This window comes from Trichechus manatus, unplaced genomic scaffold (assembly GCF_000243295.1).
Source record: "Trichechus manatus latirostris isolate Lorelei unplaced genomic scaffold, TriManLat1.0 scaffold00122, whole genome shotgun sequence".
NCBI classification, from domain to species: domain Eukaryota; kingdom Metazoa; phylum Chordata; class Mammalia; order Sirenia; family Trichechidae; genus Trichechus; species Trichechus manatus.
Window position 1 is genome coordinate 4,012,959 of NW_004444058.1, and position 10,473 is coordinate 4,023,431.

Consider the following 10,473-nt stretch of genomic DNA (forward strand, 5'->3'; position numbering starts at 1 on the left):
AGAACCTGGGTCCAGCCACCCAAGAAGTCAAGCATCCGGCTCCGCATTCAGCTCCCCATTCACATGCAGCATGATGCACATTTGTGAGGTAGGAGGACATCAAAATGGGACTCAGACGTCTTGTAAGGGTTGGTGTTGCCTGAAGTTCAAGGTCTCAACTGTTGCCTAAAGTTCAACATCTCAACTTAGAACCGATGAATCTTTGGAGCTGGTTCTTCTCTCTCTCCAAAACCTTACAAAGCCTCAGGTCACAAGGCTATGCCCAGCAGGTTATTCAAAATTGGGGCTGACACCAGCAGGGCCAGCACATGGAAAATACTTGGAGTCCGGGACATGATTGTACTGAGTATGTTCCTGTTGATTCTGAAATTCAAATATAACTGGTTGATCTGTGTTTATTTGGTAAATCTGGCCACCCCAGATGCTCTATCCACACCCTGTCTGACAGTTCATTGTACTCTGGTGGCTTGCATGTTGCTACTATGCTGGAAACTATGCTATTAGTGTTTCAGATACCAGTAGGGTCACCCATGGTGGATAGGTTTCAGCAGAGCATCTAGGCTCTCAGAAGACACTGTTCTGTTGTGATCCATAGGGTTTTCATTGGCTGATTTTCAGAAGTCGATCACCAGCCTTTATTCCTAATCTATTTTAGTCTGGAAGCTCTGCTGAAACCTCTTCAGCATCCTAGTAACACGCAAGCCTCCACTGACAGATGGGTGGTGGCTGCACATGAGGTGCATTGGCTGGGAATCAAACCCAAGTCTCCAGCATGGAAGGTGAGAATTCTACCACTGAACTACGAATGCCCTCATGGGCATTCTGCGGGAGACAGCAATCTCGAGCTAAATGTGCTGGGCTCTCAGGAACATTCTAGAAGCTGAAGCCAAACCCTAAAAGACTGTCCTGTCGTGAGTCACTGATTAAGGTCAGGAATCCCCATGTGTGGTAAGAATATCGCTACCAGAGGGCTTGCTTTAGTTCAAAAGGGTCCAGAGCTGAGCAGTGTGTGTACCCAACTTCTGTCTGTGCTGCATACGCGGACCAGGGCTTCTCTGAAGGACACATAGGAACTGGTGACTGTGGCTTGTGGGTGAGGGGACAGTAGGCCTGAGAGATATCTCCCTCCCTGGCTGCTTCACCCACTGCTCCACCCCACCCTTGTGAGGGGCTCATTGAAAATTAATATTCCACTGAATGAGTGAACTCCTTAAAGGTGAATAATCCAAAGGAATCAATATGGTAAGATGGAGCTACTCATTCTTGCTCCTCATTGCTGGCCACTCCACTTGTGGGGAGGGATCGATGCCAATGCTAACTGGCAGGTCCTGTCTGGTGGACAGTCTCCCCCAGCTCTCTTGGTCTGTGCTTTGGCAACAATCGAGGAGAAAGTTACATAACAAGGGCCAGAGCTTTGGTGAGCAGAAAGCATGTAAGAGGGGGTACAGTTGGAAGGACCAGTTGGCCTGTCCAGCTCTGGGAAGAAGCTCCTACGGCCACTTCCTAGCACACTGGCCTGGAGGCGTCAACAAAGAGGCTGGGAGGCAGCTGGGCGGTGGGTATGGAAACATCCCCACCAAGGCACACGCGTGACCCACAGTGCACGGCCCGTGAGTGCCCCAAGCTCCTTGAGGACTCCTCAGTTCCCCCCAAGAGACAGGAGCACAAACAATGGGTCCCATGGCACCTGCTTTGCCACTCAAGTGTGGCAACCACACGGGGTAGTGAATCCCTACGGCCTTCAACAGTCAGAGGCCTTTTTGCTGACTTAACGCTGTTAAGCCACACCCTAGCTGAACTCTCCTCATCTGGGAAATACAGACAATGGACTAGAATATTTCTTTTTTTTTTTTCCCAATAAATGGGTTTTTTCACAGGAAGTTTGGAGCTAGTTTGTTGGTTGCATCAATTCACCTGCTCAAGAAAGTCATGAAGGATGCTGGTTCTTTTTTTTCAATTTTATTGTAAAATATGTAACAAAACAAAAATTGCCATTTTAACCATTTTTAAATGTACAATTCAGTGACATTAATTACATTCACCATGATGTGCAACCATCCAACCAAAAAAACCCATTGCCATTTAGTCAATTCCGACTCATAGTGACCCTATAGGACAGAGTAGAACTGTTCCATAGAGTTTCCAAGGCTGTAATCTTTATGGGAGCAGACTGCCACATCTTTCTCCTGCTGGTGGGTTTGAACCACTGACCTTTTGGTTAGCAGCCAAGTGCTTTAACCACTGCACCACCAGGACTCCTTGTGCAACCATCACCACCATCTAATTCCAGAATGTTTTTGTCACCCCAAATGGAAACCTTACACCCATAAGCAGTAACTACCTCTTCTTTCCTATCCCCATCCCTGGTAACCACTAATCTACTTCCTGTCTCTATGGATTTGCCTCTTCTGGACATTTCACATAGGTGGATTTGCCTGTTCTGGACATTTCACATAGGTGTGATCTTACAATATGTAGCCTTTTATGACTGGCTTCTTTCACTCAGCATGATGTGTTCAAGGTTTATCCATATTCTGGAAGGTTTCTTAACTTCCTCTGAGCTCTGACACTTCCTGCCGTGGAATTTTCTACCTGAAGAGGGGACAAAAACCAAACCAGTTGCTGTCAAGTCAATTCTAAGTCATGGTGACCCCAAGTGTTACAGAGTAGAATTGCTCCATAGTGTTTTCAAAACTGTGACCTTTTGGAAGCAGATCTCTAATCCTTTCTTTTGAGGCACCTCTAGGTAGGTTTGAACCATCAACCTTTTGGTTAGTAGTTGAGCACTTAATTGTTTGCACCATCCAGGGACTCCAAAGAGAAGACAAGGAGGGGATAAATGAGCAGCCCTTAGAAAAAAAGAATGATCCAAGACATGGGTTGTCTTAATGTCATTTGCTATGTGTATGTCAGTGTGCAGTGTGGCTCTATCCTCTGGGAATTTATCATCTAGTAGACATCAAAAAGAAAGACAGAGAGAGGGAGAGAGGGAAGAAGGAAGGAAGGAAAGAAAGAAGTAATCCAGCCTTCCCACTCTGTGTGGTGGATTAATACGAGATACATGAAAATGACATGTAAACAGAAAACATCAGTCACCAATGCAGTCAAGGTCCCACAGCAGGTGGAAAGACTCAACCGGAACCAGAGATCTGGTCTCCATTCTAGTTTTCTTTCTACTTTTCCACACTGCAGCCGGAAAAGCTGAGCCCACACCCAGGTCTAATTTGAAGCAATTTAAGAGGGCTTTGGGGAGGGTGTGGACAAGGGCAAAGATCTCTGGATTGGAATTCAGACCTAGGTTCTGGTTTTATTTATTTGCATCCCTGGCCAAATCAAACCCCTAAGCCTCAGTTTTCTCCCCAACAAAATGAAGCAATATCCTTCTACCTCATACAACTACTGAGAGAGTTAGACACAGTCATGGAGGCAGAAACTGGCCTGGCCGATGGCAAGGTGCCAAAGCAACACTTTTCAAACCTTGTTCCACCGAGGTGTATTCCTCAGACGCTAATAGATGCTCTTAGAATAAATGAGTCCCTGGATGGTGCAAATGTTAACGTGTTCGACTGCTAACAAAAAGGTTGGTGGTTTGAGTCCACCCAGATGCACCATGGAAGAAAGGTCTGGTGATCTAATTTGGAAAAATCTGCCATTGAAAACCCTATGGAGCACAGTTCTACTCTGACACACATGGGTTTGCCATGAGTCGGAATCAACTCGACAGCAACTGGTAACTGGTTAGAACAAATAAAAGAGATCAAGCGGTGAAGGAAGTTTGGGATATACCATAACATGCATTATCAATATTAAAGGTTAAGAAAAATTCTCTAGTTAAAAGAATTTTTTCTTTTAAACAGGGAAACTCTTTCATCCCAGAATACCTAAGGAAGTCTTGAGGCATTCCGATGTTCATGGAATGCAGTGTGGGAAATGTTGAACTAATCAAACCTAAGGCATCACTCCCGAATAAAGTATCCCAGGAAGAAACTGGAGCTAAGGGAGGTAGAGAAAGGACCTTGAACACCAGGCCAGGATTCAGCTTTTATACTTTGATAATGAAAGTCTTTTTTAAAAAAATTTTTTTTTCTGATTACAGAAGCAATACAATATTTCCTCCCTAAAAATTGAAGTTTCCTGAGAGGAGCAGGGGTGTGACATGATCAAATCCATGATTTAAGAGAAATTAGTCTGACAGTTTGGACATGACTGATTATGAAAGAGCTGTTCAGTCCTGGCCTGGGCATGGGTGGTAGCAACGGAAATCAAAAGGAATAGATATAAAGCAAGCGCAGGGATGAATCATAACATTTAACAACTATTTTGAGCTTGAGGAATGATGTTAAAGTCCAAAGATTTGAGAGCTTTAAGTCTAGAATTGCCCCATAGGGCAATTCTACTCTATTACATGGCATAACTGAGTTAGAATCAACTCGAAGGCACACAGCGACAAGAAGCCTCGAACACTGGAAAAGTGACGTTGGTGCAAGAAAAGAGAATGGACAAAGTACCTAGTTTAAAAAATAGGCAGTGGGTCAAAGAGAGAACAATCTGTCTCTCTGTGGAGTTTGAGGTCACATCCGGGTGCAACTGTCTAGAGGGGCATGAGACCCTGAACAGGAACTTGAGTTGATCAGAAATAGATCTGGGAGTTTTTGTAGAGTCCTTCTCTACAGTGGTGAAATGAGTTTCTTTATGCGGCCTTTTGCCTTGGTTCTGTGAAAAAGAGAAAAAGAATACGGCTTGGGAGATTTTTCACTGGGCCCTGAGGAGTTGTTACAGTTGTCCTTGTTACAGTTGCCCTAGTCCTTTGGAGAAGCTTGTTACTTTTGCCCAGGGAAGAAGCCAGTCCCTGCCAGCAGAAAATGTCAGTTATTATTCAAATAGATAGAGCCACTTGCAAGGGGACTGGCCAGTTTAATCCTGAGAAGGAACTGGTCAGTTATTATGCAAATAGGGTGCATAAAAATCCACCCAATAGGACTGAGCCACTTGCTTATATAAGCACCCATCCCACAGAGGTTGAAGGGGACCTCACTATCATCAAGAAGAACAGTCTGGAGTGGAGCACATCCTTTGGACTCAGGGTCCCTGTGCTGAGAATGTCGTAGACCCAGGAGACAGAGAGAGCTGGAACACTGGAACAGTGGCAGCAGAACCAGGAGACTGGCACAGAATGGCATGGTGGGCTTCCTGGCCCACAGAACAGTGCAGCTACAGTAGACTTGCTGACCCATGGTTCAAGAGAGCCTAGTGTCTTCGGGGAGGAGGCTTGCCTGTGGAGTGGGGTGCCTCCAGGCACATGTCAGAGGAGCTAAAAGAGCTGTAACACTTGCCTGAGCAGGGCAGGGGCTGAGAGGAGGCCTGCATAGCAGAGAGAGAGAGAGAGTTGTGTAATACTAAAGGGAGAGATGTGCTCTTCACTTTGGGGGAGACTTCCAGAACTTGCCTGTGTACTTCTGGACATTGATTCTATTTCTGTTACTTTCAAGTTAATCCTGATCCCATGTTACTTCCCTAATAAACCATATAACTGTGAGTATGGTCTGAGTTCTGTGTGGCTATTGCAATGAATTATCAAACCCAGCAGAGGAGTAGAGAGTGCCCCCAGGAGGACAGCAGGTGTCAGAATTGGTAAAAAGTTAGACGAGGTCCAACACTATTGCTACTGAGTTATATCTACAAAGGGATTTGTTCTCTGAAGAGACGTAGAGAACAAAGAGTGGCAGAATTTCCAGGCAGAAGTTAGATGGAAACAGAACTGGAGGCACAGGATAGTCGAGTACCACAGAAGCCAGGAAGACATTTTGAGGAGGGGAACATGTCCTCTGGTCACTAGAGGGTGGAGAAAATGCAGACTGATAAGAGTTCCTGGATGGGCAATCATTGGGTTCTCAGTAACTTGAGAGAGAGATTTTAAGGGTAGGATTAGACGCCAGACCGACAGGGAGGAGGGAATGATGAGGAAACGAAAGTAGTGAGCTTGGGCCACGGGTGTGACACGCACACCGCTTAGAGACAGAAAGCAATCAATCACTTCAGGCATAGGGACAAGGGGCATGGGGTGCTTTGTCTCAAAGGTGTCTGAAATGCAGCCGGACAAAAGCTGTGACCTATGTTTCTAGGCTCAGATGTAAGTGCATATGTGGGATGCTAAAGGCTTCCACAGCAATGGGTTTGGTTTTTTGGGTTAAAGGCCTTCAAATCAGATAGAACCTAAAGGAGAATTCTACTAGGGCATCAGTAAGAGTCTTTCACATCTATCACTGGGGTCTGCTCCTCCCTTTCACTCACAAGGTCCTGCCTGCTGTCTGTGTCTAGGATGAACTCCCTTCTGTTTGGAAATCTGCTTGCCTTCCTGGTTGGGGAAGTCACCATTCTGATTTAGAAGTATTGTTCTAGGCTGCAGACATTTAGATGTAGATAACACTTGCTTTTGTTTCAGAAAAGGGTTGTTACTAATCCCACTTAATTATGTCAATAAGCACCAGATAAGATTTGCTACCAGAGTTCAGGTTTTTTACCTAGAGATCTCAAAAAGGTGGAGCTTAAAGGACTTCTGAATTCCATCTGGACTGGATTCCAGATTTTTCTAGACAACCAACATCACTTTCTCTGGGGGAAGTGGGAGGAATACTTATGCCAACATCTTGATTTGGTTGTATATTTCTCCCAGGAAATAGATACTAAGTTTTCACCACCTTTTCTCTTGGACCTTCCAAAGGATGCAGGTTTCAGTAGCTCAGCAACTCACACAGGAAAACCTCGAAGTGGCTGGCGAACCCAAGTGAATTATGCAGTCCAACAATCTTAGGAGGCCACGGATGGAGGGGATTTTGCTGCTTGCATCTGAACTGACACTGTCATTCAGTGACACTGAAGGGGTTTAATCTTTGTGTTTAGTATCTTTCCAGCTGGTATTGAAAAGCTGTCTTCAGGCACTGTTTCCTCAGTGGTCCAAGGCCATGACACAAACAGGAGGTTTTTGCACGCCAGCGCCCACCTGGCCCTCATTTTTCTAGCTACCACTGAGGACCCGCCTCTCCTGCTGCCCTGAAAGGAGCCTGGCTCAGTTCCCATTTCCCTATTTGGATGTGAATGTCACTTAGCCAGTTTGCCCACATGACTTCCCAGACCCAGGAAGGAACACGCCCTGATGAGGAGAGATGCAATTGCTGTGGAAAGGAAAACTCATCCTTGGTATGGGTCACATGCCCTTCTTTTCGTTTTTTTATGTCACAAAATGTGGTTATGTCATCCATTTTGGTGGGGCATTTTACTCCCTCTGATTCTTGGATTCCCTTGGATTATTCGAGGATAAGATTTTCCAGACAAATGGGACTTCTGTTTATGCTTAGGATTCTGGAGTTAGTCTAACATTTCTGCCTCCAGGCAAAGACTTTTCCAGAGAATCAACAAAATTCTGTTCATTCTTAAAATAAAAAGGTAAGATGTAATTATAGATCCTGCCATTTTCAGGGGTCAGTCTGGAAATTGCACAGGGTAGCCCTGAAATACCCTCACTGCATTTGTAAGCTCCCTTTGACAAAGTTAATTTGGGTAGCCTTGACCCTGGGCAGGCCCCCACTTGCCCTTTGCTCTTGGGTTTGGGGATGATTTTAGGTGCATCCAGAACCTCCCTTCAGAGGAACACTTCCCACAACTTGCCTAAGAGAGAGAGAAGACTCAAGAGCGTTTTAGGCTCTTAACATGGCTATGTTTTGCACAAGGACTTAAGGGCGCAGGCCCCCCCTCCCCTCCCTGCACAAGTACCCAAAGTGACATGAAGACAATGCAAGCTCAGATGCATAAAATGGCAGTAGGCTGTGAATGAGTCACATGTGCCCTCTCTGCTTCTCAGTTTCTCATGTAGAAAATGAAGGGGCAGGAGCAAGAGTTGCTCTTTGATCCCGGTTCAATTCACAACTACAAAGATGTATGCAAAGCACCGAGAGATTACTTAGCCAAATAAGACTGGATTTCTCAAAAAGCATTCTGGTTAGTGATCAGAATGAAACCAAAAGTTCCTGAGTTGCACTATGTGCCAGGCATGGTGCAAGGCACTTTGCACCACAATCCTCAGAGCAACCCTGGGAGGTCGGTGTTCCGATTTCTTACATGGTTGAGGACAGTAACTGGCCTAACTAGTAAATAGCAGGCGTGGATTCCACCCCAGTTCTGCTAGCCACCAAAGTCCAAGTGTTTATCATCCAGCCACACTGCCTCAGACACTTACAGAATGTGGTAAATGCTACAACAGAGTTGCAAACAAGGCACTCCTGAACACCTTGTCTTCATGTTTGCAATGGCTTCTTTCCCTAGCAAAGGACTTTGTCTGCCTTGCCACTTGGGGCCAGGCTGAGCTCACTCAGGGAGTCAGTCCCCACAGGGCTCTTTGCCAACCTCCCATAACTGGGGCTCTCTGAATTTCTTTACTCTTCTTCCTGGAATATCAGCCCACTTGTAACAATAATCCCTTCCACGGGGGCATGCTGCTTCATGGTTTACAAAGCACTTTCACATCCATTATCTCATTTAATCACTTCCTCCTCTACATTCCTACATTTTATTGGTATTGCTTTAGTGTAACATTCTGCCTCCCTTACAGGCCTATTTACTGCATTCATCTTGGCTTGCAAATTTCATCCAATAATTCATGTATCTCACACAATCCTGTGCACAAAGTGGAGGTAATAAAAGTTTGCCATATCGAATCTTTGCAGTGTTGTGCATCTTTTTTCATTGCTGCCTTCTTCACCCCTTTCCACTCAATGAATGTTTGGTGGTCTACTAAGCGCAAAGCTTGGTTCTTTGGAGGAAAATCAGACAAGGAGTTCAGAATCAACTGGGGGATGACAAGGGTGAATGCTTCCAATAGCTGGCCTGGTAGTGTGGTACCTGTTACAGTAGGGACTGATCAGTTTTGTCTAGGGATGGGTGGGAAGCGGGAATGCTTCTTGGAAGGGTTCCACCCAGCAGGGAAGGAAACTGTGTCACTGAACAGCCAGGCAGGGGACAGAATCAGAAAAGGCCACCAAAAAAGAGGTAAATCCACAATTTTCTAGGGTAGAGGAGTCAAACGGTTGCAGATTTCAAGAAAAGGGAGACCACAACTCAGATAATGCTCAGAAAAGCACAGGCAGCACAATTCCCTGGCGATTTCTTTAGTAAAAAGGGTGAGGGAGATATTAACTTTCAGAAAAAGAAGGGTGTTTTGAAGTCCCAAATTTCTCCTCGGGTGGTGGGGGTGGGGAAGGTGTGAGGTAGAAATTTCCCAAGTTATCTTCATAAATGAGGGTTGGTGGTACGCAGGGAGGAAAAAGAGGCTGTGGCCGCCAAATGCTCAGAAAAGCAGCAGGGTTGGCTCCTCACACTTTCCTAAGGAAAGGCGCTGGATCTTGAATTTCTAAAATTCTCCTTAGTAAAGATGGCAGGCGGCCCTGAACCTCAATTTTTCTTAGAAAAGAGAGAGCTAGGGTCCTGAATCAACAAAATCATCCTTAATGATCCTTATCTTGGCAATTCTCGTCTGAATGCCAGAGCAATAACTTCCAAGATCTCCTCAGAAGAGGAGCAAGAACCCTGAGGATTCTCCTCAGAACGGGAGCCAGGGAAAGAATCCCCAACATTCTCTTCAGAAGAGGGCCCGGAGCAAGAATTCCTGAGATTCTCCTCAGAACAGGGGCCAGGGAAAGAATCCCCAATATTCTCCTCAGAAGCCCCAAACCACAACTCCGGTCAGATGAGAACGCGGGGCAAAGATTCCCTTCAGGAACAAGGCCTGGGCCACAACTCGCCCAGTCTCCTCAGAACGCGCCTCACGCGGCCCCGCCCGCCACCCGGCGTAACCGCCTGGCCTAGGCCGCCTCCGGTGCATTGTGGGTGGGGCGCCCCTGCAGAGCACTGCGGGGAACCCCCTGCCCAGTCAGTCGCCAGGCGCCTGGCAGCCCAGCCGAACCGCCCTCCGGGGTCCGAGCGAGCCGGCCACGAATTGACGCGTCCCCCAGGCCCCGCCCCTCGCCGTGTTCTCTTCCCGCCCCGAAACCGGAGCCCCGCCCCTGCACTCTAGGCGTGGTCCTGCGGCCCGCTTCCCTCTCCCATTGGCAGTCCACATGTCGGTCACCCCGCCCCGCCCCCTCGGGCCCGTCGCGGCCACCCGCGCGATCCCGAGGGCCAGCCGGCCCGCACACTCATTGGCCGTCTACCGCTGTCCGTCACAGATCAGGCCACGCCCCCTTCGGGGAGCGGATTCCCGGAGCCCGGCCCGACTTCATTGGCCTGCGGCGCCGCCACTCGGCGAGACGCGCCTCAACCCGGAAGTGTGTTAGGCGAAATCTGCCTAGCAACCGGGGAAGCCGGGCTGCGAAGCGGCAATTTCAGTGTGAGCCGGAGCGCCGAGACCGAACGGCAGCTCGGTGCACGGCGCGGCGGCTCCTCCCGCCCCGGGGTCAGCGCCCGCGGCGCGCGCACGCGCAC